We start from the raw sequence: 26,317 nt of genomic DNA, 5'->3' as shown, positions 1-26,317 counted from the left end.
TTTGATGTCACCTTCCAAATATAAAACTTTATATTGATAAATGTTAATTCCTAACTTTACTCAACTTAAAAAATTATTTTTAAAAAGGTTAACATAATTCCTTCAGTGTAACAAGCACTCAGTAAATAATAAAATAAATAATGTTCCATGTATCATAATAATTTTATCTATTACAGTGACAGCCTGACCTACAAGTATAAAGTAACAGTCCATAAATTTAAAGAGAAAAAAATAATTAAATGACTTCCCCTTAGATGGAAACAATGATTCTAATGCTAGAGTAGAGAACAAGGAGCCTGGCTCAGGTAAAGGAAACTGGACCATAGACATCCATGCACCTTGACAGACTGTGCTCCTCCTCTGGTCAGTTGCTAGCAAAATTTAAATCAGTCAGTACTTCATAACTTCATAATGTGTTACCTTGTTTTTGTCTCAGCGGGTTAAAAATACTTGTTTTATATTCTTTGATTCCCTTAATCTAAACTTTGATGTCTTACAAATTAAAATTACTCCAACTCACAACAATATTGCATTAGATTATTAAGAATTCTGGGGGCGCCTGGGTGGCGCAGTCGGTTGGGCGTCTGACTTCAGCCAGGTCACCATCTCACGGTCCGTGAGTTTGAGGCCCGCGTCAGGCTCTGGGCTGATGGCTCAGAGCCTGGAGCCTGTTTCCGATTCTGTGTCTCCCTCTCTCTATGCCCCTCCCCCGTTCATGCTCTGTCTCTCTCTGTCCCAAAAATAAATAAACGTTGAAAAAAAAAATTAAAAAAAAAAAAAGAATTCTGGAGCTAAATATCACTGTTACAAAATGGATTATTATTCCATAATGCCATAAATCTGATAATTTGATCAAAATTGTTGGAATACCATTAGTTATAATTTTCTAAAAATTGCCTTTGGACTTTTTTTTTTAATGTTTTATTTATTTTTGAGACAGAGTCAGAGCATGAGCAGGGGAGGGGCAGAGAGAGAGAGGGAGACACAAAATCCAAAGCAGGCTTCAGGCTCTGAGCTGTCAGCACAGAGCCCGACGTGGGGCTCGAACTCACAAACCAGGAGACCATGACCTGAGCCGAAGTCCGACGTTTAACTGACTGAGCCACCCAGGCGCCCTGCCTTTAGGCTTTTTATAAAATTACAAGAAGAACCTGATACCAGAGATCCTCAAAAAGGAGTTGGAGGAACCAATTAGATAATGGTTTTATACTGCATTTCTGATTTTCAAACTGTAAAGTGGAAGTTCAATAAAAAGTATCAATCTCATGTTAAAAACTTTTTCTTTAAGAAAAATACTTTTTGCCAGGAATTGCAGTTACTAAACATTAGATTTCCTCTTCTGGCAGTAAAAATCCACCTTCTCATTGGTAAAGGTGGCTGCTGAAATGGAGACTGCTACTTTTAATAAATCTGAAAAAGATTATCTTTGAGAAATTTTTACTTAGTTTTATACTTTTTTCTCTAAAGGATATTAAAAAGGAATTCAGACACTCAACATTTTTTTTTGAAACCTAGTACTCAACGGATATATAGGTAGACAAGATTATTTTTTTTTTAATTTGGCATTTCTTTGTGATTATTTCGATAATGGAAACGGAATTGTGGGTATACAATTGTGAGTTAATGATAAATAATCAAGGTAATTACCAATTACAATCAAGAACTTGGAAATGCAAGAGAAGGAATTCTAGATGTAGATTACCATTCCCTTTGTTCTTGATAATTCCTCCATTGGGGTTTTAAAAGGAAAGTACGGGAAGGCAATCAAAGAATTCTGGCAAATAAAACAAGATACTGGGAATGTGACTTTTCAGAACTTATCTATTTAGATTTAAAAAGTTCTCTATTCTGATTTTATAATACCTTCTTTAAGGCTTATAAAGTGGAAGTAAGTTTAGACCATGCAACCTTTTGGGGTCATCTTGATTTAAAAAAAGACTTTCACTTTTAACTATTGCAAACATATGTCTAGTAACTTGTTTAGTTCTCACAACAACCTTATGAGGTAGATATTATTTCTCATTGTAGAGATGAGGGCACTGGGGCACAAGGAAGTTAAATAAGGCCAAGGTCACCCAATCAGTGACAGTCTAGCTCTAATTTGAACCCAGGCACTCTGGCACTGGAGTTCTTGTTTTCTCCTTTTACTACCGCACTGCATTTAATGCAACAATTCTTTTCACCTATACAGGTTTATTAATTCACCAGTTCTCTCTCTCTCTCTCTCTCTCTCTCTCTCTCTCCCCTCTTCCCTCTCCCCTCTTCCCTCTTCCCTCTTCCCTCTTCCCTCTTCCCTCTTCTCTCTTCTCTCTCTCTCCTTTCTTCCAGCCCCCCATCAGCATTTCCGAACTGTTTTGAATCAATTTTCTCTTAATCGTTGTTTCCTTGTTGTAAAGTAGGAGATCAGGACTCTTTTTTTTTTTTTTTTTTTTGTCTAATGCACAGATGAGAGACTTAATTCTTGGACACATGATATTCAACCATTTTGAGTCATGAAAATTTGTGAGTTTCTTTTTTTCTGACCCAAGCCAGTGTTAGGATGAGGGAAAACAGAATACCTGCCCTTGAGATTAATTTTGGGGGGAGAGGAGAAAAGATTTCAACTAGGTCAAGCCCTCCTTTGCCACTTCTTATCTTTATTTCCCAACCAAGGCCAAGAACCCAATTTCTAAGCACCTAGAACGCTGCCTTTTAAAACCTTTTTTTGACTTCTGCTCTTGATAATTATTTTGAGCTAAAATAGTCTGTATAAAATGTTGGGGAGAGGAAGAACAGAGACATTTGTCTTGAGTTCTTGTCTTTCTAGGTGATTTTTCTGTTGAAAGATGCATAAAAATCCTCCTGAGGGAAGTTGCTGGCAATTCAGATTCTGACTGTACCTCCTAGAGGTTCTGATTCTGTTGTCCCAACATGGAGCCCAGGCATGTAATTTTTTAAGCCCTTTGGGAGAGTCTGATTCAGATATAATGTTCTGGAGGTGCCCAAGGGCCCTAAACCACTTCCTGAATTATGGCCTGATTTTCAATAGCTTTTACCTAAGATCTTGAACTCTTCATTCATAGTTTCCAAAATAGACTATATTCTATTTTTTGTGTATTGTTCTGTTTCATTTGCATTTTAACTCGACTACAGATTATTCTCACAATATTTACTGCTGTTACTTCTTTGATAGTATTTGTCCTTTTGGTTTATTTTTCTCTTCTAATTTAAATAATTGCTTAGCCTGTTTATAGAGTAGTATTCACCAATACTTGGCAAATTATTTTTCTTCACAAGTTGTGAGCTATTTGTTGCAACATAGTTTTTTGTTTTTGTGTTTTTGTTGAGATAAATTTCATATCACATACAATTTATCATTTTGTCCATTTTAAAGTATACAATTCAGTGGGTTTTTGGTATGTTCATGATGCTGTGCTGCTGTCACTACTACCTAATTCCAGAATATTTTCATCAACTGAAAGCAATCCTCTACCAGTTAATCAATCATTCCCCCTTTGCTCCCTCCCTCCAGCCCCTGACATCTACTTTAGGTCTCTATGGATTTGCCTGTTGTGGACACTTCATATAAATGAATCATATATTATGTGGCCTTTTGTGTGTCTGGCTTCTTTCACTCTGCATAATGTTTTCAAGGTTCGTGTATCAGTACTGCATTCCTTTTTATGACTGAATAATACTCCATTATGTGACTATACTACATTTTGTTTATGCAGTCATTAGTTGAAGGACACATAGTTTTCATTCTTTGGCTCCTATGAGTAATGCTGCTATAAATGTTCATGTTCAAGCTTTTATGTTAACATACATTATTCTCTTGAGTATATGCATAGTATATACCTAGAAGTGAAATTGCTGGGCTCTATGGTACTTCTGTTTACTTGTGAAGAACTGCCAGATTGTTTTCCACTAGCAGTATAAGAGGGATTGCAATGTTTCCACGTCCTTCCAACACTTGTTATTTTATTTTTTTTTTCAATTGCAGTCATCCTGGTGGATGTGAAATATCAACTCATTGCTGCTTTGATTCCTATTTTGCTAATTGCTAATGGTGATGAGCATCTTTAAATTTACTTAGTGACCATTTGTATCTTTTGGGGGTAATATCTATTCAAGTCCTCTGCCCATTTTTTGATTGGCTTCTTAGTCTTTTTGTTGTTGAGTTTTAAGTGTTTTTAAATATATTTGCTGGATATCCAAAATGTGAATTGCAAATTATCAAATATATGAGTTGCAAATTTTTTCTCCCATTCTGTGGGTCTTCTTTCCTTTTCTTGATGTTTCTATTGGTACACAAACATTTTTATTTTTGCTGCAGTCTAGTTTATCTATTTTTTTCTTTTGTTGCTTGTGCTTTTGGTACCATATTTAAGAAACCATTGCCTAATCCAGTGTCACAAAGATGTATACCCCTGTTTCCTTCTAAGAGTTATTTTATTTTTTTAATGTTTTTATTTTTTTTTTTTTTATTTTTGGGAGAGAGAGACAGAGACAGAGCACGAGCATGAGCAGGGGAGGGGGAGAGAGATAGAGGGAGATGCAGAACCCAAAGCAGCTGCCGGCTCTGAGATGTCAGCACAGAGCCTGATGGGGGGCTTGAACTCATGAACCGCAAGATCATGACCTGAGCCGAAGTCAGACACTTAACCAAGTGAGCCACCCAGGTGCCCCTAAGAGTTTTTAATTTTAGCACTTTTAGGTCTTTGATCCATTTTTGAGTTATATACACTTTTTTAAAAAAATGTTTTTCCATTTGAGTTATTTTTAAAGAGATAAGAACTTAATGATTGTTGGTCTCCATTTTCTCATGCAGCATCTCCATTTTTTTTTAATTACTAGCTGATATTGGTCTTGCATTTCTCCCCTTCCTGTTATTATCTCTTGTTGCTTCCTGGCTTTTGAGGCTCTTCCTTTCCTTTTTCTTCCCAATAACCATATAAATGCTACAATCTTGCTGTTTATTGTACCTAATATAAACTGAACAAAACATTAAGTTTATTTTTCCTTTAAGAAATGCCTTTTTCTGGTGACGTTTAAAAACTAAATCCGAGGGGCACCTGGCTGGCTCAGTTGGTTGGGTGTCCAACTTCGGCTCAGGTCATGATCTCACAGTTCGTGGGTTCAAGCCCCGCGTCAGACTCTGTGCTGATAGCTCAGAGCCTGGAACCTGTTTCAGATTCTATGTCTCCCTCTCTCTCTGCCCCTGCCCTGTTCACGCTCTGTCTCTGTCTCAAGAATAAATAAACATTAAAAAAATTTAAAAAAAAAACTAAATCAGAGTTATTTTTCCTCATTTGTAAGACAAAATTCTATCCTGGTTACTCATTTTTACTCATGTCTTCTTTGCCCTTAAATTTTATGTTGAACCCGTGTTTTCCTCTTTGTTTTCATCTTTGTGTCTCTGTTGACAGAATTTCTGCAAAGACCCCTATATTTGTACTGTCCAAACTGGTAGCCACTTGTATCAATCAAGAATTTAACATGTGACTGGTATGACTGAGATATGCTGTAAGTGTAAAATGCACACTAGATTTCAGAGACATAGTAGGAAAAATATATTCCTAAGTGATAAAGATGTATTTGGTTACATATTAAAATAATATTTTAAATAGATTATGTAACATTATTAAAATTAATCTTGCCTGTTTTACTTTCTTAATGTGGCTGTTAGAAAAGTTAAGATTATATATGTGGCTTACATTTTTGGCTCACATTATATTTTCTGTTATAGAATCCTGCTTTAGATCATCTTTCATTTTATATTATGTAAACAGACTTCACTACATCATTTTAGAAATAGGTGGGCTATCAAACTTGAACAAACCAATATTTGCTCATGCCATTATCTTTCTATTGCTGTTACTCAGTTTAACATACACATGTAAATTGTTAGTGTTAGAAGGGATATGCATATCTTAATGATTTAAGGGTTTAAAGACCTCCTGTTCTTTACCTTAAAGGTAACTTGAAGTCTATCAAATGCTTTATTAATATTTATCAGTTGTAAGGAAAATTCACTTATTTCTCCACTCTCATCTCAGTTATTAAATTTACTGTCTTTAAAATACGCTGTTTTATCCGGCTTTTCCATTTTATCCATGGAACCACCCTTTAGACACTGGAAAGATTATTATGAAATCACCTTTATTTCCTCTCCTTTATTTCTAATAAGCAATTGCAATACTCCTGTTTCTGATTTCCAAACCATCATATCTCTGTACTTTCCCTTTGGCTCTGCTTTCCCTGGTCAATATCTTAATTAATAGTAACACAAATTCATTCTTTTACTATTACAATAACCTCCTTCCGCATCAGTGTAGTCTTTATACTGATTTAATGAACGTACTGTAAAATACCAATGCCCTGTTCACATTCTCTGTAAACAGAACCTACAATATCTACCTAATAGTTTAATCTAAATGGTATCCTGTAGTTTCAACCCTCATAATTATATATATATATATATATATATATATATATATATATATACATTTTTTTTTTACTCTGGCTCTAGTGATAATAGTCACTTTTTAATTTTTATTTTTTGCCAGGGGTTAATGATGGATTTTTTTTCTTGATGAATTGATTACTTGATATTCCATAAACTGAATTGATTTGTGATCATTTGTATTCTATATGAATCATTATTCTACTAGACACATTTTTAGATAAAAATACAGCACATCAGATAATTTTCATGGTCTCTCTATAGTATTAATTTTTCTATATCCATGTATTCTATAGATAGCTTTTGAAAGGTAAAGCATAGAAAGAAGAAAAATTACACGTATTAATTTTAGAGACTGAATCGACTTCATCTTTACAGATATTTAAATAGAAGTGTTACTGAACATGACAATTGTTATGTTGTTTTGACTACACACACATCAAAGTTAAATCATGGCGTTTCTCATTGTCTTTGAGATCCTCTTGTGGAACTGCCTTTTAGATGTAGATGCCTAGTGGTTACAAATGCTGGTTCAATAGTCGGAAGGCCTGAGTTCCAAATTCAACATCTACTGTCAACTCCACCTGGAGCAAAGTATTTAGTTGTGCCAAACTTCAGTTTACTCATTTGTCAAATATGATTAACATTATCATCTTTTTGTTGGGGTGTTTGTGAAGTTTAAATGGATCTATGTAAATAATATAATGTGTGCTAGCAAAATTGCTGCCGAGTAAAAATTAGCCATTGCTATTAATGTCATTGTTAATATAACAACACTAAGAGCTTCTTGGACCGTTTGTAACTTTCTTCCTCTTAGTAGGAACATTTAGTTTAACTTTTTAATAGTGAATAACTTTCTCTTCAGTTAATTAAAAGCCTTAGATCAGTGCTTCCCCAACTTTTTCAAGTCCCAGCACACAGAAAATGGCACTGTATGTATATATATATATATATATATGTGTGTGTGTATATATATATATATATATATATATATATATATATATATATACGGCCTATGTCACTGCAGGAGGAAGACAGTATAGAACTGATTCAGCTGCAAGTCCCGCCCAATTTGTGGGGAAATACCTAGGTTGGGATGTTCTTTGGAAGACTGTGGGAATGCATTACTCTTCTTCCTCTCCACTCCCTTTTCTTCCTCCTCCTTTACAGACCATAAAAAGAACCCCAAGATTTTTCCTGAAAAAACAGATTTCAACTAAGGATTCAGCAAATTTAAAACAACTCCAGGTCTGAATGATCAACATGATCTTTATTCCAAGAGATGTATTAAGAAACTGTACCGACCAGGGAGAAGGTCTTCTGATAAATTCTGTCTATGCCCAGCTCTCCTCTATAGCATTAATTCCCACCCCATTAACAGCACCAAAGCCATCAATGAGGAAGTGGAGTTCAGCACAACTCAGAAAACTGGCCTTGCCTGGTAGCCTACAAGGGATTCTCTTGTGACATTTGCATTGGGCTCTGCCTTTCTTTGGAGTCAGGATGAAAAAAACAAGTACTAAACTTTTCTGAGTCTTTGCTTTTTAACAAATGCTCTGAGAATCTTTTTTTGGGTGGGAGGATTTTTTTTTCTACTCTCTCCAGTTGGGTGGAATGTTAAACTTGTTCCATCTGGGAACAAGAAATTCTGCATTGATGCCTCCATCTTCGTAAATTGCCCCCTTGTTTTGAATAGTCATCAATCCTCTCTCTTTTACCTTCATTTAACATGATAAAGAATAAGCTTAATTTACACTGTATTTTTTTAGCATCTTAAATATGTTTTGGCCATGATGGTAATACTATCAAATCCCTCTTTTCTTTATTTATGCTTCACCAATCAAAGTAAATTTAACATTCAGTATTCTGGTACCTATTATACATGGTTTGATTTTTCTTTTATTGCTTGAATCATCTGACAACTCATCAAAATATTCAACTTGATTCTCTCTTTTTTTTAAATTTTCTTTTACCTCATGCAAATTTTAAGTGTTACTCTATACTGTATACCTTTATATATGTATAGTGGTTAGTTGTATCTCAATATAATTGTCTTCTAGATACAGAAGCAGATTTTTTTTTTCCCCAAGGGGTTCTCCCAGGGATTCAAAAAAGTCCCAATTTCTTTCTTTCTTTTTTAAAAGAGAGAGAGAGAGAGAGAGAGAGAGAGAGAGAGAGAAGAGAGAGAGAGAGAACAAGCAGGGGAGGGACAGAATCCCAAGCAGGCTCCACGCTGTCAGCACGGAGCCAGCTGTGGGACTCAAACCCACAAAGCATGAGATCATGACCTGAGCCGAACCCAAGAATCAGACACTTAAGTGACTGAATCACCCAGGTGCCCTAAAAAAGTCACAATTTCTAATGTCATGGGTTTTCTTTGTCCCATAATAATTTGAATTGAAATGTTGAATTAAATGAATTAGAGGCGTCTAGATGGCTCAGTCAGTTAAGTGACCGACTTAGGCTCAGGTCATGATCTCACTGGTTGGGGAGTTCGAGCCCCACATCAGGCTCTCTGCTGCTGGCTTGGAGCCTGTTTCAGATTCTGCGTCTCCCTCACTCTCTGCCCCTCCTCCACTCAAACTCTGTCTCTCTCAAAAATAAATGAACATTAAAATTTTTTTTAAATAAATAAATGAATTAAAGTAAGGTTTCTATTTTGGTTACTTTAACTCTCTAAATCTTACTGATTTTTTAATCTACTCTTGAAAAGTAAATACAATAGTTCACTCATTATATATGTACAGTTTGATGGATTTTGACAAATGTGTGTACCAAAACCTAGATAAAGAATATTTATACCATTTCAAAGACTTCTTTCCTGCTTCTTTTTAATCAAGCCTCTACCCACACTCCCCAATCATTCATCTGTATTCTGTCACTATGCATTAGTTTTGATTTTCTACAATTTCATGTAAATAAATGATATACAAGGAGTCTATGATATTTTCCATCTGGATTATTTTTTTTCCTCTCAAAGATTGCTTCTATATCCATCCATGAATGTGTCAGTAATAATGGTCTTTTCTTATTTATGAATAGATTTCCATTATATGGATATGCCACAATTTGTTTATACATTCATCTACTGATGAAAAATTAGGTTATTTCCAGGCATGAGTGACTAAGAATATAGCTGCTGTCTTTGTAGACATTTGTCTTTATTTCTTCTGGGTAAATACCTGGAAGTGGAATTGTTGAGTTGTGAGCTATTTGCTTAACTTTATAAGAAACTGCCAAATTATTTTTGTTTGTTTATTATTTTACATTCTCATCAACACGGTATGAGAGTCCTGTTACTGACACTTGGTACTATCAGATTTTTTTAACTGTATGCGCTCTAGTGAATGTGTAATGGAATCTCATTGTAGTTTTGTTTTGTGTTTCTTGATGTCTAATGATGTTGAGCAGTTTTTCATATGCTTATTGGCCATTTATAGAACTTCTTTGGTAAATTAATGATTCAGCTATGTTGCATTTTTTTTTTTAATCGAAGTGTCTGTCTTTTTATTATTGGTTTCAGGAGTAACATATAATCTGGATACAATCAATTTCTAGGTATATATGTTGCAAGTATTTTCAGCCAGCCTATAGCTTTGCTTTTTATTTTGAAAAGCAGAATGTTTTAATTTTGATGTGTCCCGATCTATCAATTTTTTCTTCTCGGTTAACCCTTTAATGTCCTAAGAAAAATTTGCTTCACTGTTTTTTTTTCTTCTAGTTTTGTTTTTTCATTTAAAGCTAAGAGCCATTTTGAGCCATGTAGTTGTGTGTATGATGTGGAGAAAGGCTGAGGTTCATATCTTATATAAGTATCTTAAATTTTTCAGAATCAGTTTTTGCAAAGATTATCATTGTTCCTTTGAATTATGTTGATGCCTTTGCTGGAAATCAATTGAACATATATGTGTGAGTAAATTTCTGAACTCTTTGTTGATTCCATTGATATATATGTCTAGCTTTACAACAATACCACAGAATTTAGATTATTGTTGCTTTATAGCAAGTCGTAACATCAGATAGTGTGTTTTTCATCTATGTATTTTTATTATCTTGCTATCACTGGTTTTCAGCAATTTGATTGTGATTTCGCTCAGTGCAGAGAGTTTTTTCTTTCTTCCCCTTTTCTTTTTTTTTTTTTTTTTGGTCCTGCTTTGGTTCACTGAGCTTCTTGCATGTGGGTGTTTGTACTTTTTAAATTTTTGGAAAATGTGAGACATTGTTTCTTCTTATATTTCTTCTCCTTCTCTTTTGGGGCTCCAAGTACACCCAGAGTAGATGACTTGATATCGTCTCACCACTCTATAAGTCTCTGTACATTCTTTTCTTGTTCTTTTTTTCTCTTTTTATTTCAGTTTGTGCAGTTTCTATTTCCATACTCATTTTTTCTTCTAGTGAATAAACTTATTCACATCCAACAAATTCGTCATTAAGGTAGTATATTTTTCAGAGATTTCATTTAGTTCTTTTATGTATTTTCCATTTATATCCTTTTATTCATTTCCCTTTAAACCTTTGGACATATTTATAATACTCACTTTAAAGCCCTTTACTGTTAATTCTACTGTCTCCAACATTTCTGTGTCTGCTACTACTCCTTAATTTTTCTCTTGAGCATTGTTCTTATTTTTCTGCTCCTTTTAATGTCTAATAAATTTTCATTAGATGCCAGACAATTTAAATTTGTGTCTTTCTTTAAATAACATTGATCACTTGAACCTTTCAAGACTCGATTTTCAGTTTTGTTAGGGCTGGTCTATGGCTGCCATGACTCTCAACCTGGTTTTTCTCTCTCACTAATGAGTATGCTCTCTGGGCATCTATTGAATGTCCTGGATGTTTACAGGGATGGGTGACCCTAGGGAGTTATTAATCCTATCCCAGGGCCCTGTGGGAGGAAGGAGAATGCAGAAGGGAGCATGATCAGGAAAGTGTGAAGAGATAAATACAGCTTTGATTGGGGGGGGGGGGGAGGGTTGCGGATGGTAAGGGAGAGGGAGCTGGTTTAACTCACTCTTAGGCCTGGGTTCACTTTAGAATCTGGTCACTTACCACTCAATTCTACATGGCTTGACCATTGTCTCATTGAATTTCTTGGGTATTGGTTATCTTCACATTCAAACATTAATTTCAAAGGGGGACATGGAGGAATAATAATAATAATTGCTTATTGATTTCTGGCATATATAGACAAACACATACTGAAAAGGGCATTGCCAACCCGTGTGTACTGAATGACATTTTGGCATCTTGCAATTATGTGAAATAAACCAAGTAAAAAACAGTAATACTGACTAGTTTTGAAAAACCTTTTCAAATTTCACTTTCAAATGTTAGATTTTTTTCTTTTTCTACCTCCTCCTTCTCAGCTTTCTTTCTTTTATTCTTTTCCTGAGTAACCTCCATGAATTGGGTGTGTTTTTGTCATTAAAGATTATACTATAATTTTGTTAGCTCATGGTCTATTAATTCAGTCAACTCACATAGTAATAATAATAAGTCTAATGAAAATCCTGAATTCAAGTATGAAAAGCATAAATAATGAAATATTTATAACATCTGCATACTGGTTACCATAAATGTAATTCTCCCCCCCAATTGAGTATCATTTACAGTTTGTATATTGTATTATATATGTAATGTTTCTATTTAAACAGATAAGCCATGTCTGTCTGCACTGATTCTGAATTTTTTTCGTCTCTAAGTTAAAGTTACCTTGCAATATTCTAACCCAGGATCCCTGGGAAGCAGTTTCCTTGACTTTATTTTTCCATCACAGTGCTTCTTTATTTAAGATGACAAGTTGAAATCAAAGCTAATGAAAACCATGATTGATAAAAATGGGTAGCACCTACCAAGCCAGGAAAATTCTTCTAGAAACATGAAAATATGGATGTGTTTAAAATAATGTTGTCTTGAACAAAAGCTAGAACTGCAGTGGCAAACTTAGAGAAAATTATGTTATTGGCTAAGCAGTGGGGAGGGTGGTGCATGGGAGAAGAATTTTCTCAAGAGATTACAAAGGCTTTATGCTTTTTTCAATTGATCTCTTAAGTTGCAGTGGGTAATGGAGAGAGAGGATATAAACATGGTAAAAAATAAGGAATGGATTTTTAACTTCGATTCAGAAGTATTGAGGTTTTGATTTGATTTGGTGTCAAACTATGTCCTTAAAGCAATCAGAAAATTGGCTTAAATTAAAGTGTTGGTAAACCTTGGTGGATGTGGTGATGGGAGGTTGGGGGGGGGGGGGGAGTGGTGGATGTCTTTTTCATCCTCTTTAATTACCATGGGCTTTTGGATGGCTCCTAAAGTGAATTAGGAAGTTCTTAGATATTTGGCATTAAACTCCAGGTCAGGGAGTTTATGTGAATATTCAGCTTCTGATTCTTGGATGGTGTGCTGATACTGTATATTTTTTAATGGTTACATTTTTCCTTGTATAGTATAAAAGATTTACTGTTACAGTTTGTGTGTGGCCAGGCAGTGGCATATGGAAAAGCTGTTTCCTGCTATTTAATTTAATTAGCCCAATCACGTGCCAGCCTTCGGGCATGTCACTCTGGACCTCTGAGGCTCTTTGTCTGTCAAAAAGATGGACAATATGTTGGCTTTGTTTTGTTGCTGGGCATGCTGCAGATAAAACCATTGAAATTTTGACTATTTGTTTAGCCACATTTTTGCATTTTCACCATTTGGCTTTGATTTTTTTTTATACAAAATGATAACATTTTGGCTTTGGGAAAGTGAAAAAGAAATATTGAGGATACGAAGAAGAGCTCCTGCTCTTTGTGTTTAATGTAAGCTTGAGAATACTATGGTTTTGGAGTCAGAAATTTTTAGTCAGTTTGTTACCACTTTGTTAGTAGAAACTCAAGACCATTATCATTGAATCACTTTAACCCTAACTTAGCTGCCAAACTGTCATTTTAAATCAAGCCCCTTTTTTGGTTCTTGTGTATATTTAATGTGATTTTCTTTATCTTGCCAGATCTCTAAATCTGTCGGTGAATTTATTGTTGAAAAAGAAACTATTTCATTTTGGACGAGATATTTTGGATGAGAATCTTTTAGCTTTGTTTTGTTTTCATAGAAAGACAGCGGTTAACACATTTAGTCCTTTTAAGAAATTTTCCCAGTATTTTAGTCTTTCTTTCAAGGTCAAAGATATTTTAAATTTTTTTTCTTTTTTTATTGATATGTTCAAAGTTTAAAAATTCTCTTTAATCAGATTTAAGTCATTCTTATACTCCTGATACTTTTCAAGCTTTAAAATTAGTGAAGAATGTTTGAAAAGAAACAGATTAAAAATGCTTTCTGCAACGAATCTGATTTGCAGTGAGGACATCTGCCTAAATTTCCAGCTGAATTAACAGCAATTTCCATGAATCAAAGTGACTTGTCCCATGTGGTACACTTACTTGAATATCCACATTTTAAAATTAGGGGTCCCAGATTTGAGACTCTTAATTAATTGAGACACATGCACAGTTTGGAACTTCAAGAGGATTTGCATATGGACTTAATAATGTCCTGCAAGAGTTAAATTCAAGCACACCAAACATCTAGTCAGTGTGCACTACTCTCCTAGGTGCCAAGACAGAGCCCCTAACCTCTGACATTTCTTGGCCTTTGGCGCAACCAATGGGACCTATACTGAACAAATGACAATCGGTCTCAAAGGTCGTATCTTTGTTCCAAAGCTCATAAATTCATTACTTTCCAATAGATGAGGAATTTTCTAAAGAATAATTGCATATTTCACTCTGATAGAATTTGTAGATAAGGTCCTTACCTTTGATTATTTTCTAATTAAAAATGTGAAGTGGTAAAAGAAAAGGAAGTTAAAACCTAGATATGTAAGTCCTCTTAACCAACATAATTCTTACACTATAATTTACATTCACAACACAGACATTTATAATGATCTCATGTTTCATATAGCCGCCACCACTCAGGCAAAGCCTGTCTTATTAAGGATCTATGAGCTGCAGGGATTTTGTGTTTTCTTTGAGGACATGCAAAGTGAAAGCTGTGCTTTTTTATCTTCCTGTACTTTTTACATCAGTTCTCCAGTGTAACTGCATTTAAATCTTTCATCATTGTTTCTATTTTAGGATTCATTATTCTCTAGTTCTTCAAGATAATTAATTTTTCATTTTCATTTTGTTTTAAATGCATATGTAGAGTGATTTTTCTGAGAGCAGACATACACCACCACACATTGATTTTAGAAGGCCGTACCCACATAAGAAAATTAAAGTTGCTGATAACTTTAAGAGTGAACATATTTTTAATACCCAGACACACCCATATTCTCTACATAGAATAAACTTATGGCTGAAATACAGTAATTTCTCGTAGAGCTCCCTTTTTCAGTATTGATATTTGATTGAAAATGTTATAAAGTTAAACATGACTAAGGTTTTTTAATGAAATTAGTAATGAGGTAGCAGTTAATTCAGAAATAGAGATCTGCTTAAGATATTTTAAGGCAAGAGTATTCAGTATTAACCTAAAAGGAGAAACTTGAATATAGGTATTGAATGGCAGTACCTAATTTCTTTTAGAAAATGTAACCCTTATAAAATTCTAATTTTAAAAAAATGTATAATCATAATGAAGGCAATGTGCAATTTCAAATAGATGTTTAAGAAAAAAAACACCTGTATTAAAAGAGTGTTTATAATTTAACTTATGAACTCATTTGACCTCTAGCAAACAATCCCAATTAATTTACACATCAGCCTAATATTTTATTGCAGGTACACTTATGAGTGTATGACTATGTATGTAAACTGACCAACATCCTTCATCTATTTTTTTTTATTGCAACTTAACCTGTGTATAATCAGTAATAGTGCAGGCTGATTCAGTACATGCAGGCTGAACAACTCCTTGTTCCTGGGACCACAACCAGGGAATGAGAAGATGACCATAGAACGGCAAGATAAATGAGATGGCCAAATAGATTTCTAAATTTACAGTCACTTAGGGAAGTTGACGAGTGAGTAAATGAAGAAAACACAGTGTCATTTGTGCTATCCTGGTAAAAATATGTATAAAGCACAAAGTCTGTATAGGTCTTGATCACAATGTTCTACCTTCTAAGTTGCTAGATGAACTATGATCCAAACTCACATCAGCTGTCCAGTGACCGTTGCTGCCTGTGAGTGCCACTCAGGGTTCAGCAATGAGTTTGGCATCTCGCGCCTGGCCCTCCTGAAGACTGAATATAGGGAAGATCTTGAGGTTTCCAAACTACAGTTTCATGGCCTCTGCTGTACATGGAGTTATTCTGAGAAAGAACCTCCACTGATAATTATAATAGTTGATATTTTTGTTTGTTTTATGACAATGGAGAAGATTTATCAAAGAAAGACATTGCCTGTTTCTTTTAGGAAAATTGAGAAGGGTTTTGTATTTTTTTCACTCATTCCTTAAAATGGGAGGATATTGTAGGCAGAAATCAAATTTTTAATTGTTATTTCAACTCTACTTATTACAAACTGGAATTAGCAAAATTTGTGTCAAGATATTAGGGTTGAATTTCTTAAGTGTAAATTATGTTAACTTCTTTCATCTATGGAATTTACTTATCACGGAAAAAAAATTAACATATTAACTATTTTTAAATGTACAGCTCAGGAGTATTAACTATATAAACATTATTATACATAGATCTCTTGTTTTTCATCTTGCAAAATTGAAAATCTATACCCTTTGAACAACTCCCAATTTCCCCCTCACCCCCGGTCCTGCTAGCCATGTTCTATTTGCTGTTTGCGTGAGTTTGCCTGTTGTATATGCCTTGTATATATGGAATCCTGCAGTATTTATCTTTTGTGACTAGCTTATTTCACTTACCGTAATTTCCTCAAGATTCTTCCATGTTGTAGAATATGACAGCATAAGTTCCTTTTTTAGGGAAGTTCCATTCATCCATCAACGGACATTTAAGTTGCTTTCACCCCTTGGTTATTGTGAATAATGCTGCAGTGAACACAGATGTGCAATTATCTCTTTGAGATCCTGTTTCCATTTTTTTGAGGTATATACCAAGAAGTGGGATTGCCGGATCATTGATAATCCTATTTTTTTTTTTGAGAAAACCCCATACTGTAGTAGATGCATCATTTTACATTCCTACCCATAGTGTTCTAGGGGCTCTAATTTTTCCACATCCTTAACAGTATTTGTTACTTTGTTTGTTTGTTTGTTTGTTTTGACAATGGCTATTATATCTGGTATGAGGTGATATCTCATGCAGTTTTGATTTGCATTTCCCTGATAATTAGTAATACTGAACATCTTTTCATATACTTCTTTGCCATTTATATATTTCTTTGGAGAAATGTCTACTCAAGTTCTCTGCCCATCTTAAAATCAGGCTATTTTGTTATTGTTCAATTGTAGAAGTTCATAATATATTTTGAATGTTAACTCCTTTTTGAATACGTGATTTTCATGTATTTTATCCCATCCTGTATATAGATTGCTTTTAAATTCTGTTCATTATTTTCTTTGCTGCATGGAAATTTTTAAGTTTGACATAGTTACATTTGACTGTTGTTACCTGTGATTATACAACTTTTTAAAATTTGAAAGTTCATTTTTATTCTGGCACAAGAGAGTAGCAGTCACTAACTTGTGCAGATCAAAAAAAGAATTTTAATCAATAATATTGATAACTAAGAACTTTTCTCAAAGCTACAATATGTTACTGAAAGATTCTTGATTAACACTGCAACTGATCCTTTTTAGATGATTTAAAGTTGTCTTTTGAGCTATATACTAATGATTGTGATTTCCTTTGAGAAAGGTATCCAATTTTTAAATAATGCATCTCTTAATTTTATTTTTTTCTTAATCTTAAACATAAGATCAAGATCCTAAAAGATGATATGAGATGCTTATTTGTCTATGATTTGAGAATCTTATTCCCTACCCAAGAAGACAGTTGGCTTATAAAGTAATTATATATATATACACACATATATACATACATATATGTGTGTGTATATATATATATATACATTAACGTATGTATGCATGTATATGTATCTATGTGTGTGTATATGTGTAACACAACTTGACATGTAAAGATGAGAACTATTTACACTTTTTTTTAATGTTTATTTTTTGAGAGAGAGAGAGACAGAGTGTGAGCAGGGAGGGGCAGAGAGAGAGGAAGACACAGAATCTGAAGCAGGCTCCAGGCTCTGAGCTGTCAGCACAGAGCCTGACACAGGGCTCAAACCCACAAGCTATGAGATCATGACCTGAGCCGAAGGCAGATGTTTAACTGACTGAGCCACCCAGGTGCCCCTAGAAATATTTACACTTATTATTGACAGCTATCAGGCAGGTAGACCAATATTGAATGTCCATTTTATTTTTTAATTTCTTTTTTTTTCTTTATCTCTCACATAATTTCCTTCAAAATTATAACTGGTTAGGGGGGGAAAAAAGGCTTGTTGGATGTTTAAAAAGTCAAGTGAGTGGTGACTTAGCATTTTTTTTAAAATTATTTTATTTTATTTAAATCCAAGTTAGTTAACATGTAGTGTAACAATGGTTTCAGGAGTAGAATTTAGTGATTTATCACTTACATATAACACCCAGGGTTCATCCCAACAAGTGCCCTCCTTAATGCCCATTGCCCATTTATCCCATCCCCACACCCAACACCCCTCTAGCAACCCTCAGTTTGTTCTCTGTATTTAAGAGCCTCTTGTGGTTTGCCTCCCTCTCTGTTTTTATCTTATTTGTCCTTCCCTTACCCTATGTTCATCTGTTTTGTGTCTTAAATTCCACTCAATTTAGCATTTTTGAACCAAGATTGACAAATAGATTTCTACCTAAAGGTGGGAGATGGAAGAAACACAATCTGTGCTGACGGTGTTTTTGATATTTCTCATGAGTGAAAATAATACAACTAAGTCAGTAACAAAATGTATGCAAAAACAGTGTTTTCTAGTATTTAAAGTATTATAGAAAGCAATATTAAAAATAGTACAGAAAGACAAAATTTTATTATTGGCAGGGATATTAGCTAATGATAATAACAATAATAAAAAGTAGTATGTATTAAGATTTAATTAAATGCCATACACAGTGCCCAGTATTTTACATCAGTTGATCACCAGCTCTTAATTACAGATGAAGAAATGGTGGCTTCAAAATAGCGAAACAGTTGCCTTCGGTCAGACTTTTAGAAAATGGCCGAGTTCAGATTCCAACCCCAGTTCAAATGTGCGGAAGTTCAGAGAGTACTTGGAGCCTCCCTGCCAACTGATGGTAGTAATATTGTCACTGACCCTAGGATCTGACATAGATCGCTGGATAAAGTCAAACTATACCTCCTTCATCTTCAAACCAGAGAGCCAATTATTACTCTTTTAATTGTTCAACCAACTCCTTCTTACTCCTCCCAATTATTTTGAGGAACATGTGCTAGCGCTTATAAAAAGAAAAGTCAAAAGTGAAAAACAACCTCATAGGAGTCAGAAAGTCATTGTATAAGTTGGCATTGCAGTTGTGGCCCTGTTGTTTTCTTTATACTAAATACCTTCCGTACCATCTTTTAATTCATCCATTTAACTCTGGTGCAGAAAACTTAGTGGTCATGGCTTAGAAGACATGCAAAATGTCATTTATGGGATACTCAGCTTTTTAATACTAAGTATTACTTTAGTAATACTAAATTTTGATACAAAATTTACTTTATTTACTGTTTGTTTTTGATTTATGATATATGTTCATTCACTTTGCCTCTTTGTATATATAGAAAACACAAATTTAAATCTTAAACTTACCATGAGTTCTTTCCAGTTGGCTCACATATCCTTAACCTGCCCAGTAGATGGTGCAGTTTTAATTCTGTCTACTAACATTTACATAAAATTGTTTCCTCCCTCCTATTAATAATTACAGTAAAACACTAGATTTAAAAGAAAGGCTGGGACCCTCTCTCCTTTATATGTAAAGAATCTACTCATAAAATAATCTTAACTAAGCTAGTTTAAATCTTCATTTCTATGTTTGTTACTTACTTATACATCCATAACATGCAGGGCATTGTTTTAGGTGTTGGATATGATCCTGCCTTACTCCTATAAGCTTATAATCTGGTAAAAGGAGGATAAGTCACATACACAAATAATTAGATAAAAGATGGTAGGTTTATATGATAGCTACAGATATAATAGTACATTGGGAGAGCATATGTTTATAACTACTCAAAGAATGAATTTTCCAAATGCCCTGTGATTTAATATAAATAGTTAATGAATACCTATGCTTTCCAACCCTATTCATTTAGCTTTGTTAATGTTTTTTCTGTATGTACACATTTCCTAGGTCAACACATTTTCCATCACAACCAGTAAGCTATGCAATGTACAAGCTAGGAAGTATCCTAGCTCAATTGCTTTCACTAGTTACAACTTAAATAAATTTTCCACTCAACTCATTGGTCATGCTGGTTCCCTTTGTGTGTATTTGCATGCGAAACAATAGACTACCTTAAGATTTTTTGAAACAACAGATTTTCAAAGATGTAAGCCTTAATTATGACAGTATGTTTAAATTATAATTGATACTATCATAGAACTCCCATTAATGAGAAAGAAAATTCTATCCTGGGGTAAATAACACCTGTGCTATTCAAAATTACTTCAGTGAATTTTTAATTTGGTTTTACAAATCCAGGCATTTCATCAGATATAATGTACTATTATTTTGGCAATATAGTCAGTATTCAGGTATCTTTAATATTCACTGAGAAAACTTTTTGGTATAAAGAGAACAGATCAAGAGGGTGACCTCAAAGGCCTAAAGGCTAATTAATGGCCTAAGATAGGCTGACTCAAAATGAATAGGAATTCAGAATGGGAGGGAAGAGGGGAAGCTGTGTATTTTTTCAGGGCTTCACAGATGGATGGACATATTTTATTTTGTTTTCTCACAAGGGAGATGTTTTCCTCAATTGTATGTTGAGGTGTGGTCTCTTGTAATAAAGATTGTTTTAGTCTTTATGCAATAAATTTTCCCCATTATCTAGTGTAAAGTTTGGCTAGATACTCTTTATAGAGTTTTTCCACGATATAATGTATAAAGGAGAGAGGTGGCTATCAGATTTCCCTTTATAAGCTAACTAAAACCGTAGAAACCCCACAAATAGGCTATACAGTTTGCAAATTGAATGAAAATTATGATATACATATATATACATATATAACATATTTATATGAACTGACTATATATATGAGCTTTTTATGTATACGTACATACACACATACACATTATGTATGTTGTGATACATGTATATGATATGTATTATGCAATAATGTGTACTTTTGCGTGTATACTGTTGAGAGTAATTCTCTCTTTTTCTAGTCATTGTTTTGACATTACCCTATTATTAATTCCCTTAGTTTGTTATCAACAAGAGAACAATTAGATTTCAAAAGCAACACCAAGGAGTATCATATTCTCAGCAAGAAAAGGAAGAGGGAAAAATGCTATTATATAAAGCTACCAATGACATTTTCCTTTACAGGAAATGCTTTTCTGTACACTTTCTAAATAATGAGTGCTCCATTTTAGTGTACTTATATACAAACTCTGTGAATAATATGTACAAAAGATGATTTGCTTAACTCCAATTCCAGTCACATGCTTAAATAAATTATTTTTGAAATGTTACCACATGTGTTCACATATATTGCTGATAAAAGCTAACTCGTGAACGATTTGTGTATGGTCTCTCACAATTTACCTTTCCTTATTTTGATATTGAAGTCTGGGCTCACCTAAGAGCACATCACTTCTTCCTGCTTACTTCTTTCTAAATTCCCCTCTCCCAATACAAAATTACATACCCCATAAGTCCTTTCAAACAGGAGATAATCAGTTAGACAGCTTGATGCCACTGTTTCCACTGAAAAACTAGAAGAAGCACACATCCAGGAGAAATGTCTTTCAGTTTATCTTTAAATTGGAGCAGGGCAGAGGTCACTAGCTGAAAGGAAGTCAAAATGACAAGGACCCTAACAGTTGCAAAGAAAGGTTAAGACAAGTAAATATCTTTCTATAAGACACTTGGACTGTTGTTAGCTACCTGGCGCAGACCATTTTCCAATGAAATAAATTCAAACCTCTCTGACTTAGTAAAAGTAAGGGAAAATTAGTCTAACTTAATGGAAGTCTCAGTTATAGTCTACTTTAAAAGTGATTTCATCTTATTTCTTCTAAACCTGCATTCTCTCACATAAATTAAAACTAATATGTAGGAGGAGCTAAATTAAAACTATGGTTCACACCATATTTTACATTGAAAAAATAAGCATAAATACCATTAATTAAAATGTGTTGCTAGAGCCTGTCTGAACCTCTAGGAAGAAATCCTTAATTTGGATTTGGGGGAACTTCCTGTTCTAAACATTGTAACAAGTTCTCCCATGAGTGTATTTTCTTCTCTCACTGTAGAATAAATAATGAGTTTTTAAACTAAGACATGAGAGACAGTAGAGACATTTCAGAGAGATTTCTATGGACTCCATTACAATTTTCAAAATTCAGAAATTTTGAATTTTCATAAGTTTTTTTAGTAGGATATGGCTGAGAGGCAATGTCACAAGGATCGATGGTAATTGCTGCAGAAGATTATAAAGGGTCAGGGTGGAACGATTCAAATGTGGAGAAAAAAAAATAATTATAACCAAAGGATCCCAACAGAAATGTTTTAGAAAAATGTACTGAAAGTCATTTAACCAAAGGAAACTGCTTGATATTCTTAGGTTTTCGTACTAAGGATAAAGTTTTCTTGGTTTATGGTTTTACAACAGTGTTGGTGCTAGCCAAATTTGGCCAGCCATAGTAGCAATAAGGACTAGTGCTTAGCCTGATGGATTTATGGTTCGTGTTTTGCCTACGAGCTTTAGGATCATCAACAGCATAGTCTCCTTTGATTTAAACTGGATATTGTTGATTTGGTTCATGGTATATTTTTCTGTGGCTACAGCTAAATTAAAATAAGCATTTTAAATGTAATTGTCAACTATATCTAGGGAGAGGGAATAATCCAAATTGTCTAAATTTTATTAAGAAATGGAATCACGTTGTTGCATATATCATTTAAGAGAGGACACAAATTCCATCATAAAGTGTTTAAGACCTTCTTTCGTGGGTAATTTTATCACCTTATCAAGATTTATTGACATCAAACAATGGTATTTCATTAAATGGGCTGAACATTGTTACAAAAAGCGTTGAGATAGTGCCTGGAATGAGGCATCATGCTCGGTAAGTGGGCCTGACAGTCCAGTTCCTACCTGCGTGTTGCTGCCTGTGTTTCACTCTTTCTGATGGTAACAGAGGAGGTTTTCATTCATACTTCATATTAAGAAGGCCAGATGTGAACTGAAGTACATTTTGGCTTTTGAGGGTACATAGTAAGGAGCCACTACTGGTAACAATACATTGAAATGCCATGGCTTCACTTTGCATTCATAGAACTCAAATATTTGCAAACTGTTTCTAGATTGTATGATAAGAATATTATTTTTCTTTTGACCAGAAAGTGATATCTTTGAACTTTTGACTCTCCTTTGCATACTGAGGCTAAGAAGGTGGCCATAAGCATAATAACTTTATAGCCAGTTCATTCCTGTGGAGCAACAACTCCCTCCAGACATGTCTCTAATGTTGGCAGAAGTCTATGTCTGTGCTCTCATCCTCACCTAGAACTCTATATTCTTGCTGCTGTTCTGAAAGTGAGAAGGAGCCCTCTATTTTCAATCAAGTCAAATTGCTAAAGTACCACTCATGCAAAAAATATTGCTATAATATATACTCTGCATTGCTTTTTTCCTTGAGAAGAGACTATTGGAATTATTTAGAGAGAAACTGCTCTTTAAAGTTGAACAAAGAGAACGTAATATAAATAATTTTGCAAACAAGACATGGAGTGTACAACTAGCATATTTTGGCACTGTGCCTTTTTTTCCCTATTAAAATATATATCACACTTGCTAATAGAGTTGTTTAATTTCCTAAGTGAGGGTATTCTTCTCACTTCGGTGAGGTATATGTTCATGTGATCTTGTGGGATGTGATTATAGTCTTCCACTAAGGAATTCTAAAGAGAACAAACATATTGCTGATATTATCAGATATTTGTTTAATGCATATTTATTTCTGAATGACTTTTGTGGAATTCTCCTATCTTGGAGAATTATGAGAAAAACGGTCATTTTACTTGGGTTGCAGTAATTTCACATGCGTAGCAAGCAGGACTTCTGGGAGATCTGAAAGACAGCAAACCATTCAGATCACGTTGTGAATTTGAATTAGTTTTCTGCATGACAGGGTTACATTCATTTTCTGATAGTAAAAGATTCTCCTCAATGTGAGGGTGTAATATGCCCCCATTAATGCTAATAGATAACCGAGATGACCCAGAAGTTTGAGTATGTTTTCCAAAAGCTCTTCTGATGGGTGAGTCACTTTGTATTACTCATTCTGACCTTACATTCATTTTAGTGCCAAAGGGTAGAAGGACTGAAGTGAACAGAAACTAAATTATATGCTGATTTTTTTGTGGGCTATTAAAACCTTGTTAGTGTGAGACAGAAGGAGTTGTTTGGTAGTTTTTGGTTTGGTAGAACTTAACTTATAGGTAGAGGGGAGGAAAACAAACCATCTCTGATATAAACGCTGATCTCCAACTGCTCTTTGAGTTTCTTTTGGTTGTTTCCACATTTATATTTGATTAGTATTTTAACATGTATGCATTCTTCATCTAATCTGTGTGTTATAATGGCAGTCCTTTAGACTGGATAGTGATCTAGATAAAATTAGCCTATCAAATGTGCTCAATTTTCCATGCTAGGGAGAATTCAAGTTAACATAGTCTGCAGTGATCCAAGATCAAAGCATCAGGGTTGCTAATGCTGAGTAGAACATCTTGATCCTGATCAAGTTACATGACCTAGACATACCAGAGAAGCCATGAAAGAGTTTCACCAAAAAAGACCAATTTGTGCAACACAATTTAAGGGGATGGGGGTGGATTTTGCAGTGATCACATCTTGTGTTTGAACATGACTTGGCCACTCGGTCGTCCTGAGACCTCTTAAACTCTGAGTCTCAAGTCCCCTCTCTAGGAGACAGAGTTGATAACATCCATCTCCCAAGGTCAAAAGTGAGCTTTAAAAGGACAGCATATTTCAGGTCCTTTCACAGAGTAGATACCCTGTATGGTAACTGCATGTTGGAAAGGAATGAAGTATCATTTCTCTTAAGATCTCGTGAAGTAGAAAGGCTGGATAACTTTCAAAAGAATTTTCTCAACTGCATTTTGAAATATCGGTCCAAAGAGACATTCTCTGGGCAGATGAATTTTGGAAGCTCTGCAATTTATGTAAACTTTTGGGAGACACCCAATGGACTTTAGAAAATTAATGGTTCTGAGAAGTCCTGCAACAAAGCAACTTACTTCTTTTGTTTAACCTGACATTAAAAATAGGACCATGACATTTTTTCAAATGTTGCTGTTCTACTGAACATACTTTTTGAACCCCTGACCTAGGACATTGAGCTCCTCAATCCTAGTCTTTAGGCAGTGAACAGCTGAAGTGAAATGTAATCTATAACATACCATCTCTCTTAAGTGTTTTATGGCATGTAGGAAAAAAGAAGATTTGGGTCTAAGTCCATTTATCTTGGGCAAAGTTTGGTATTCCTTGTTAATATCTCATTACAGAGACGTTGTGGGCCAAAGACAATTAATGGAGATCTGGTTAGTATACAATATTTTCTCGGTATGGTGTGGCTAAATTTGATTGTTTGCCAGTCTTATAGATAAAAAGGGCACCTAAAGCATCCAGATCTGACAGTCTGGTGTCTTTTGCAAGTAATTTATAAAGTTACCTATTTATAGTTTATCTTAAAAAGGGAAGTGCATCATTTGGGTACTGATAAATAATGAAATTTTTTTGTCCTACCAATTTTTGGGAAAAAAAAAACTACATTATAGTCAGATGTTTGCAGTGAAGAAAATAGCCATATTCATTATCTGATGATAAATATGTTTTCAATATGATGTTTTATATACTAATTCTTTGCACCTTTAATTTTTATATTGTGATAAAATGCAAACTAGTTTATTTTTATATAATAGCTAAGAATGAAAACAAGATCAACTTAGATATTATTAAGGCCCTTGCACCCATAGGAAACAATATGTAGCAACAAGGGTCATATCTGATACTAATTTGTAAAAAGAGAGACAACCAAATCAGTCAAATATATCTTTATTTCTATTTAGCCTATTGCAACATATTCCTAATAGTTATTAGGATTCATACATTAAAACTAACAAGATTATTTTATTATTATGTACAAGAAATTGTTTTTAATGGGAGAAGAGATTCAATTTAAGAATTCTAATTGAATTACTGAGAAAGCATAATACCATTCAATTTTCAGAAGGTCAATATGTCTTTATAGGATTATGTGGTGCAACTCTTTCAACTAAATGTTCATTATTAGAAAAGAAAGTAACATAGCTTACTTTTAAAGAGAAAAATAAAAAATCCTCTCCCCCCACCCCCACCAGCATAGGGAGGAGGGAGAAGGAGAAGAATGGGAAAGAATGGATGCTTCTAGTCTAACAGCAGCACAAATTGATTAGTTGTCCAGTAGGGGCTGCTCATAGAGCAGGGAGGCCGATTCTTCTAGTTACGTGATGCAGACTTCAAGGAGACTGAAATTTCAAGGCCATTCCAATGTGTGTAATTGAAATAACCTCTTCATACACTCCTGAAGTGACCCGGCCTCTGATATTTACTGTAATAAAATAGTATG

General features: G+C 34.3%; 1 protein-coding gene across 23 annotated transcripts in view; it reads left to right on the top strand.

Moving 5' to 3' along the window:
- HDAC9 (histone deacetylase 9) overlaps positions 1 to 26,317 on the top strand; it is a 739,528-nt gene that overhangs the window by 377,057 nt on the left and 336,154 nt on the right. The window lies entirely within an intron of this gene.

The sequence above is a fragment of the Acinonyx jubatus genome, chromosome A2 (assembly GCF_027475565.1).
Source record: "Acinonyx jubatus isolate Ajub_Pintada_27869175 chromosome A2, VMU_Ajub_asm_v1.0, whole genome shotgun sequence".
NCBI lineage: Eukaryota > Metazoa > Chordata > Mammalia > Carnivora > Felidae > Acinonyx > Acinonyx jubatus.
The sequence above is the reverse complement of the archived record's forward strand: the minus strand, read 5'-3'. Positions and strand labels throughout refer to the sequence as shown.